This window comes from Pristiophorus japonicus, chromosome 18, assembly GCF_044704955.1.
Source record: "Pristiophorus japonicus isolate sPriJap1 chromosome 18, sPriJap1.hap1, whole genome shotgun sequence".
NCBI lineage: Eukaryota > Metazoa > Chordata > Chondrichthyes > Pristiophoridae > Pristiophorus > Pristiophorus japonicus.
The window spans coordinates 107,526,458-107,536,529 of NC_091994.1; the positions used below are offsets into that span (position 1 = coordinate 107,526,458).

The window sequence follows — 10,072 nt, forward strand, 5'->3', positions numbered from 1 at the left end:
GGGGTGGGGGGGAAAGGTGGCTGGAGGAGATTACAGAGATAGGGTGGGATTTGAAAATAACGATGAGAATTTTGGACAATCCTGAATACAGCAAATATGAGAATTGCATGAACAGCAAAGATTCCAGAGACAGCTATGCTGATGATACCCAGGAGCACAAACTTCCACTGGACAAGTTTATGTCAGTCCGATATTCTGTATTCCTTCTGTACAATGCTGGCAAGTTGCCAGACCACTGAACACCTTTGAAGTTTGGGATCAAACCCTTTCCGTACAATTTTTTTTAAACAGTGAAACTGTATTTCTGTAGCTCAATTATGTGAGATTGTATTTCTTGGGTTGTGCCAGTCTTGGTCATTTATTTACTGGCTTGCAACATTGCCGCAGTAATTTCCTGATAGACTTGGCAGTGGGGAATATCAAAACTGTTAAATGTTATTGTGCGGACATCACACACAGGACAAAGATCACACCAACAGTCACCACCTGGACTCTAATAACCGCACCTCCATCTGAGGCTTGAAGCAGTATCGCTCGGAGATATTAAGGCTGTACTTTGGATACCTGGCTCAAAAGGTAATCTGGATTGCTCAACCAAATTTGCCAATATCCATTTTATATTTCCAAGTATCCATTTAAAATGTATTTTTAAAAAAAAAATACATCCTACAAATGGCGTGCCTCCCTGGCTGAAAGATTCTGCCACACGATGACACCACACAGAGTTGCATCGTCTCCAATTACAATTTATCAAAATACAGCAGCCGTTTAGCGGACGCACCCTCCAACTTTTGCTTCATCGAACTAGCTGCTTTCTGAACCCCAACAACCCACTCAACAACAACTTGCATTTATACAGCGCCTATATAGTGTCAGCCGTGGCTCAGTGGGCAGCACAATTGCCTCGGAGTCAGCAGGTTGTGGGTTCAAGTCCCTCTCCAGGGACTTAAGCATGTAAAGTCTAGGCTGGCACTCCAGTGCAGTGCTGAGGGAGTGCTGCACTGTTGGAAGTGCCGTCTTTCGGATGAGACGTTAAACCGCGTGCTCTGTCAAGTGGAGGTCAAAGAACCCGTGGCACTATTTCAAAGAAGAGCAGGGGCTTTATCCTCGGGTGTCCTGGCCAATATTTATCCCTCATTCAACATAACAAAAAACAAACAGTTTATCTGGTCATTATCACATTGCTGTTTATGGGAGCTTGCTGTGTGCAAATTGGCTGCCGCATTTCCCATATTACAACAGTGACTACACTTCAAAAAGTACTTCATTGGTTGTAAAATGCTTTGGGATGTCCGGTGGTTGTGAAAGGTGCTATATAAATGTAAGTCTTTCATTATAGTATTATGAGACAAAATATTTGACATGAGACACACGAAGAAATTAGGGCAAGTGACCAAAAGCTTGCTCAAACAGGTAGGTTTTGAGGAGTATCTTAAAGGAGAGGGATAGAGAGGGGGAGAGGTTTAGGCAGGGAGTTCCAGAGCTTAGTGCCTAGTCAGCTGAAGGCAAGTAAGGTAGCCTGTGATCATTGTACCATACTGGAGGCAGAAAGCCCAAGAGAAATTCCTTCAGTTAATTTGTCCCACTTACGAATTTGGCACAACCGTTTATTAGACTTCTCCTTGATGGAAAGCCAACTGCACAACAGTTCACCCAGGAGGCTGCCTCGTAGTGCCAGAGAAGTGACAAACTAGGAGATTATTCGGGGCAGCTAGACGTTTTAAAATGGCTTCCTCGTTGGTTGTGAGAGGAACTGAAATCTGAACCTTTTTAGTACAAGTTCTTGAATCAGATGCCATTCCCCAATCAAAATGAGCTCATCGTACATGGAGATCAGACACAAACTTGTGGCATCCCTTTAAAAATAGTCTTGACAAAACAGGTCGTGCTTTTTAAAAACTAGAACAGGGGCATCCTTTCAAATCACCAACATTAGGTTGTGGCAACAGGTTGAATTTGGAAGACTTGCATTTATATAGCATCTTTCAAACCTCAGGACGTCACCTTACTGCCAATTGAATACTTTTTGACATGCAGACAATGCTTTAATATGGAAACGGGAAAGAATGATTAAGAGGAGCAGAGAATGCAGCTTCATTATGGCTTGTTTCTGTTTCCCTGTTGTTCCCACCCCACTCAGAATCTCAGAACTGCCCAATTCTCACCACCCCCACCACCTCTTTCTACAAGGTTGCACCCCTGGGTCATTTATTTCACTGAAACCCACCTAAGTCGTGAACTTTTACATACAGCATAATTCCTTCAGAGCAACATTTCACCGATTTGGAAATGTTTATGGACAAGACAAAATAATTTACATAATGTCATTATCCCTTCCTTCCCTCACAGTAGTGACACAACTACAGACCTTGAGGCGAGTCAGTTGTACAAGTTTATTACCAGTCGGGAAGTATAACATTCATAAACCCTTCGCCATGTGCATAAAAATGTTCTTGTTATCTGTGCTACTGTGTTTTAAAAAAAAATTTGGTCACGGGATACGGGCTTCACTGGCAAGGCCGGCATTTATTGCCCATCCCCAAATGCCCTCGAGAAGGTGGTGGTGGTGAGCAGCCTTCTTGAACCGCTGCAGTCCGTGTGGTGAAGGTGCTCCCAGTCGTAGTGGTTTGGTATAATTGAGTGTCTCGCTGGGCCATTTCAGAGGGCAATTAAGAGTCAACCACAGTGCTGTGGGTCTGGAGTCACATATGAGCCAGACCGGGTAAGGACAGCAGATTTCCTTCCTTAAAAGGACATTAGTGAACCAGATGGGTTTTAATGACAATCCGGTAGCTTTATAGTCACCATTACTGATACTAGCTTTTTAATTCAAAATGTATTTAATTAACTGAATTTAAATTCCCCCAGCTGCCGTGGTGGGATTTTAACTCGAGTCTCTGGATTACTAGTCCAGTACTACAACTGCACTATGCTACCGTACACCATTAATAAGCATTCAAAGTAACTTATGTGACACACAAATGTTTGAGAGGCATGATGAGGTACTGTATAAAAATGCAAGTCTTTAAAGTTTTGTGGTCCATGGAGATAAAAACAGGAGACACGCCTTTCAAATGGTGCAAATGCCAGACCACCATAAAGGCAGACCAACTTCAACGTCTCTAATAATCTGGAGTTATAGAATCAGTCCATTGTGTCTGTGCTGACCAAAAAAGAGCTATCCAGCCTAATCCCACTTTCCAGCTCTTGGTCCGTAGCCCTGTAGGTTACGGCACTCCACGAGCATATCAAAGTGCTTTTTAAAATGTGGTGAGGCTTTCTGCCTCTACCACCCTTTCTGGCAGTGAGTTCCAGACCCCCACCACCCTCTGGGTGAAAAAAGTTCTCGATTCCCCTCTAATCCTTCTACCAATTACCTTAAATCTACACCCCCTGGTTATTGCCTTCTCTGCTGAGGAAAATAGGTCCTTCCTATCCACTCTATCCAGGCCCCTCAATTTTATACACCTCAATTAGGTCTCGCCTCAGCCTCCTCTGTTCCAAAGAAAACAACCCCAGCCTATCCAATCTGTCCTTGTAGCTAAAATTCTCCAGTCCTGGCAACATCCTCGTAAATCTCCTCTGTAGCCTCTCCGGTGCAACCACATCCTTCCTCTGATCATGCTTGCACACATCTTCAGGACGTCATGTTTGAACGCACTGTGATGAACCAGCTCCAAATTGAGAATCGCTAGTCTAAATATGCAGGCATGCGATAAAAATTAACTCAAATAATGATCAATTTATATTTCACATGGATTGACATGCAGCATCCTCAGTTCATATCTGTAATACACATGTGGCAAGAGCATAATGCTTTCTTTGGCTTATACTTGGACAAGAATCATCTAAATGGGTAGAGGAGCAAAGGGAACAGGGAGTACAAATACACAAATCATGAAGTAGCGAGACAGGTTAATGAAGCCATAAAAAAGCAAACCAAGTGCTAGGGTTTATTTCTGGAGGATAAGAAGTGAAGAGTAAAGAAGTTATGCTAAACTTGTATCGAACCTTGGTTAGACCACACTTCAGAGTACTGCGTACAGTTCTGGTCACCATATTATAAAATGGATGTAGAGGCACTGGAGAGGGTGCAAAAAAGACTTACAAGGGTGATACCAGAAATGTGAAGTTTATACCCATCAAGAAAGGATGAACAGACTGGGTCCCTTTTCTCGCTGAAGGGTGATCTGATAGAGGTCCTTAAAATTATGAAAGGTTTTGATAGAGTGGACAGAGAGAGAATGTTTTCACTGTGGGGAAGAGCAAAACTAGAGGCCATCAATATAAGATAGTCACCAAGAAATCCAATAGGAAATTCAGAAGAAACTTCTTTACCCAGAGAGTGGTGAGAATGTGGAACTCATTGCCACAGGGTGTGGTTGAGGCAAAGAGTATCCATGCATTTAAGGGGAGGTTCGATAAGCATATGAGGGAGAAGGGAATAAAGGGTTATGTTGAGAGAGTTAGATGAGGAAGGAAGGGAGGAGGCTCGAGTGGAGCATAAGCACAGACTGGTTGGGCCGAATGGCCTGTTTCTGTGCTGTATATTCTATGTAATTTTACTTGACACATGATGAAAGATACTTGCAATACAATTTCTATGAAGTCATAATCCACCTTGTTCCTTTCTTTTCAACTGAGAATTAATAACATTTAACACGTTTCAGTGTGTGCAACATTTCAAACCAAGAAAACTGTCCAGTCACATGACTCACTCCAATATTACAAGATCCACATAGTTGGCAAATGTTCTGTTGGACGAATCACCCAGAAAGGCTTCATTAGTTTAAGACACCGAAGTGCCATTCTCAAATATCTAATTAAAAACAACATGAATCCAACTTCAATATCAGAACTGTTCTTTAATTACAGAGAGTGCAGAAAGAAAAGTGAAGTGGTGTTGAATGTTTGGCAATATGATAGCCTTTGGAATTCTCTACCCCAGAGGGCTGTGGAGGCTCAGTCGTTGAGAATATTCAAGACAGAGTGATAGATTTTTGAATAATAAAGGAATCAAGGAATAAAGGTACAGTGCTGGAAAGTGGAGTTAAGGTCAAAGATCAGCCATGATCTTATTGAATGGTGGAGCAGGCTCGAGGGGCCGAATGGCCTACTCCTGCTCCTAATTCTTATGTTCTTATTACATTAACTTTACAGATAAAAAAATGGGTAATGAAACAAATGGCATTGCAATGTTATTTCAGACAGAGAGACACACACACACACACACACACAGAGACACACACACACACAAAGTTTGTGTATGAGCCACGGATATGCAACAACATCCCAATGCAATTCCCAAATAGGGACAAAGAGGCCAAGCCAGGCTGGGAGAGATTACCAGGGGGTAACCAACAGCTAGGTTGAGAAGGTATTTAAAAAGGGGAGAACATTTTGGGAGGGAATTCCAAAGCAATTGAAAGTTCTGCCACCTGAGGTGGAGTAAAGTAGATAGCCACAGATAATTGGGAGCACTCAGGAGAGGATATAAGGCTGGAGGTTGGACAAATGGGGGGTGGAAGAAGGAGCCCATGGAAATATTTAGAGACAAGGATTTTAAACTTAACACGTTGAGGAGCTGGGAACCAATGTTGGGCAGTGGTGCCAGGGCTGATGGGCAAGTAGGATATAGCGCAGTGGAGAATGCGTGCAGCAAGGCTTGGCATGAATCAAACTTGTGGAGTGTGGACGATGGGAATTAGCAATGGAGGGCATGGAAATTGTCATGGTGACAAAGCTATGTAGAAGGGTTACAGCAACAGAGGGGTGAGGCAAGGCAGAGGTTGAAGTAAGCAATCTTGATTCTGTAACTTTTACAAATTAAGGAACACATTAAAGAAACCATGCAATGCATTATACAATAAAAATAAGTGACTTTTATGCCAATCATTAAATTATCAGTATAGATCTGGGCCAATATATCAAGAGAACAAGCGAGATTGAATGAGACCATTCTTCACAGATTAACAGGTTCAGAGTGAGAATTAGTCCCGTCATTCCAATCTCCTACATGTAAATTAAACTGGAGTGTCGGGTCAGGTAAGGTCTTCAAAGTTATTTATGGTTAAATTGAATGTATTGGGGGCAGTTACGTCTATTTCAGCCAAACTAGTGGCGTTACCAAGCCTCGCAATTTGGGAATCTCAAAATTCACCACTCGCTGCACGAAATGAAATTCAATCATAATTGCTCTATAATCCAGATTTATCCTATAAATTCCAGGAGAAAAATAAACTGATTTACGTCAAGCACGCCGCATACAACGCTATGCAAATACCAACTAATTTTTAAAAAAAGTTAATTTTTCTCTCAAAATAAAAGATCCCATTTCATACATAAAGTTGTCATTCCAATTCTGCAATAACTTCACCTGCAGAAATCCCCGAATGACTGAATGCCGACGCGGCAGGAGTTATCCAGGATTTCCCTATTTTTAGTCTCAAGCCATATTGGCAAGCACTGATGGGATTCTGTCCATACTCGGTGCACACATTAACTTTCTGCTTATTGTCTGAAAAGTCGATGGATTATTGAATTTAATTCTAATTTTTTTTAAAAAACGAGATAAAACACTGCACATTCGAGCTTTAAGTAAAATACCCCGCTGTGTCGCTAACGTGCTGAAAACAACGCAAATCTGACAGGGAGACAGACACTCTCCAAACTAAGATACGGAAATAATCCAACACGCCATCTAAATTCTAAACTGGAACTTTTTGACAATGATTCATGCAAACTTTAAACATTATTACAAGAAAAACAACGAATTCAACAGTTTGGAGAAGTCCATTCAAACTATTTAAGTCCGTGTAAGAAAAAGTTTGCGGAAGGAGTGAGGACTAATTGGATAACTTTTTCCAAAAGAGTCAGCACGGGCAGGTTGGACCGAACGGCCTCCTTCTGTCATTTCTTGCCTTGCTGTCTGTAATGCTTCTGGTCTCCTGGACGAGGAGGTCCTGCACAAGGTGCGACCCTAGCCCGCCCAACAAGGCGAGAAGCAACTTACAGAGAGAGCGCTGCCCTGGTCCCGGGGATAGCGCAGCGCGATTCTTACCTGCTGCACACAGAGAAGGAGAGGAGGGGCAGAGAGACAGTGAGAGAAGGGCGCAACAAGGACACGAGCCGAGCCCACAACAAAGAGACCCGCCTTACCCGCCGGTTGCCGCTCTTATTGGCTCGCTCCCGCACGTAACAATGAGCAACCCGAGGCAACAGCGCCAGCCGTGACAGTCCGCTCCGCCTCACTTCACCCACAGCGGTTCCATGGAGCGTCCAACCAGCCACACAGGACAGAGCGAGCAAAGTTTGTAACCTAGGTCAAAGTTGTGTCCGAGGGAGCCAATACTGATCCCTCAATCCACACAGCTACAACAACCCTCTCCCCCAGATTATCTGGGTTATTATCATGTTTGTGGGAGCTTGCTTTGCGCAAATTGGCTGCCGTGTTTCCTTCATATACAATAGTGACTGCACTCCAAAAAGTACTTCATTGGCTGTAAAGCGCTTTGCGACGTCCGGAGCGATATAAATGCAAGTCTTGAAAGGCGCGATATAAATGCAAGTCTTTTTAGATTACATTTCCACTCGCCCCTTTGCTTTGCGATTATTTGGAGCTTATTCTGACTTGATGACAGCCAGTAGCTCGGTGGGTAGTGCCCTCTTCATCGAGCCCACTCCAGGCTCAGTGGGCAGCACCCTCGCCTCTGAGTCAGCAGGTTGTGGGTTCAAGTACCACTCCAAAGACTTGAGCCACAAAAATCTAGGCTGACACTCCCAGTGCAGTGCTGACGGAGTGCTGCACTGTTGGAGGTGCCTTTTTTCGGATGAAACGTTAAACTGCAGCCCCATCTGCCCTCTCAGGTGGACATAAAAGATCCCACGGCACTATTCCGAAGAAGAGCAGAGGCGTTCTCCCCGGTGTCCTGACCATTATTTATCCCGCAACCAACATCACTAAAACAGATTATCTGGTCATTATCAAATTGCTGTTTGTGGGAGCTTGCTGTGCACAAATTGGCTGCCGCGTTTCCCACATTACAACAGTGACTACACTCCAAAAAGTACTTCACTGGCTGTAAAGCATTTTGGAATGTCTGGTGGTCATGAAAAGCGCTATAGAAATGCAAGTCTTGCTTGTGCCCTTTTAAAAAGGAGACATGGTTTAAGTGATTCCGATTAATCATCTTAATTGATAGCCAAAAAAGAGTAGATCGTTTAATGCAAGCTGACAGTGACAAATCAACTCAGTGCATGCACGCAGTTTTAAAAAAATCAGATATCAAAGAACATCTGACAACAAAAATAAGATGTACTTTTTTCTCTCTCTATTTTAGGAACTAAAAGCAACAGCAACAGCATTGTTTCAGTGTTTGTCTTTATTGCTGAGCAGCTTTAACCAGTTGCGACCTATGTCCATCTATCCGCCTTGACTCCTTAACCCTTAATACTCTGCCTAGCAAACATCGATCAATCTCAGTTTTGAAATTTGCAATTGATCTAACCTCAACCTCCGTGTTGGAGCTCTGAGTAGAGCGCTTGTTTTGGGAATCTTGTATTGGGCATGCGGTCAATGAAGAGCTAATCTACAGGAAACAGTTGCCGGGATATCAGTTTGGCTCTCACACCGCAGACAAAAGGTTGTGTGGATTCAAGCCCCACTTCAAGAATCCAGGCGAATTCTGTCCAGCGCAGTACGGAGGTAGGGCTTTGTTGTTGGAGACGCCACCTCTTGGCACGGTTCAGGTGGGCCTGAAAGAAAGATCTCATGGCGCTGTTTGAGGAAGAGCAGGGAACGGCGGTGGAAGTTACGTTACAGTTGTACCTCATCATAGGCAGTCCCTCGAAATCGAGGAAGAATTGCTTCCACTCTAAAAGTGAGTTCTTTTGGTGACTGAACAGTCCAATACGGGAATTACAGTCTCTGTCACAGGTGGGACAAACAGTGGTTGGAGGAAAGGGTGGGTGGGGAGTCTGGTTTGCCGCACGCTCCTTCCGCTGTCTGCGCTTGTTTTCTGCATGCTCTCGGCGACGAGACTCGAGGTGCTCAGCGCCCTCCCGGATGCTCTTCCTCCACTTAGGGCGGTCTTTGGCCAGGGACTCCCAGGTGTGGGTGGGGATGTTGCACTTTATCAAGGAGGCTATGAGAGTGTTCCTCTATGGCTCAGAGACGTGGACCATATACAGTAGACACCTCAAATCGCTGGGGAAATACCACCAGTGTTGTCTCCGCAAGAGTACGAGAGGAAGCTTGCAGGGAACATTAAAATAGACTGCAAAAGCTTCTATAGATATGAAAAGAGAAAAAGGTTAGTAAAGACAAACGTAGGTCCCCTGCAGTCAGAATCAGGGGAAGTCATAACTGGGAACAAAGAAATAGCAGACCAATTGAACAAGTACTTTGGTTCGGTATTCTCTAAGGAGGACACAAACAACCTTCCGGATATAAAAGGGGTCAGAGGGTCGAGTGAGAAGGAAGAACTGAGGGAAATCCTTATTAGTCGGGAAATTGTGTTGGGGAAATTGATGGGATTGAAGGCCGATAAATTCCCAGGACCTGATGGTCTGCATCCCAGAGTACTTAAGGAGGTGGCCTTGGAAATAGCGGATGCATTGACAGTCATTTTGCAACATTCCATAGACTCTGGATCAGCCAATGTAATCCCACTTTTTAAAAAAGGAGGGAGAGAGAAAACAGGGAATTATAGACCGGTCAGCCTGACATCAGTAGTGGGTAAAATGATGGAATCAATTATTAAGGATGTCATAGCAGCGCATTTGGAAAGAGGTGACATGATAGGTCCAAGTCAGCATGGATTTGTGAAAGGGAAATCATGCTTGACAAATCTTCTGGAATTTTTTGAGGAAGTTTCCAGTGGTGTGGACAAGGGAGAACCAGTTGATGTGGTGTATTTGGACTTCCAGAAGGCTTTCGACAAGGTCCCACAAAAGAGATTAGTGTGCAAGTTAAAGCACATGGGATTGGGGGTAGTGTGCTGACGTAGATTGAGAACTGGTTGGCAGACAGGAAGCAAAAAGTAGGAGTAAATGGGTACTTTTCAGAATGGCA

General features: G+C 43.8%; 1 protein-coding gene across 2 annotated transcripts in view; it reads right to left on the reverse strand.

The window, feature by feature from the left end:
• The window catches only part of eno1a (enolase 1a, (alpha)), a 67,024-nt gene extending 59,774 nt beyond the window's left edge, over positions 1-7,250 (reverse strand). Inside the window, exon 1 of one of the 2 annotated variants that reach the window (XM_070861039.1) lies at positions 7,159-7,250. The gene's annotated coding sequence lies outside the window, so the exon portion shown is untranslated. Of the gene's footprint in view, positions 1-7,060; positions 7,134-7,158 lie in introns of those variants that run through there. The other variant, XM_070861038.1, reaches the window with a different exon arrangement.
• Between the last annotated feature and the right edge of the window lie 2,822 nt (positions 7,251-10,072).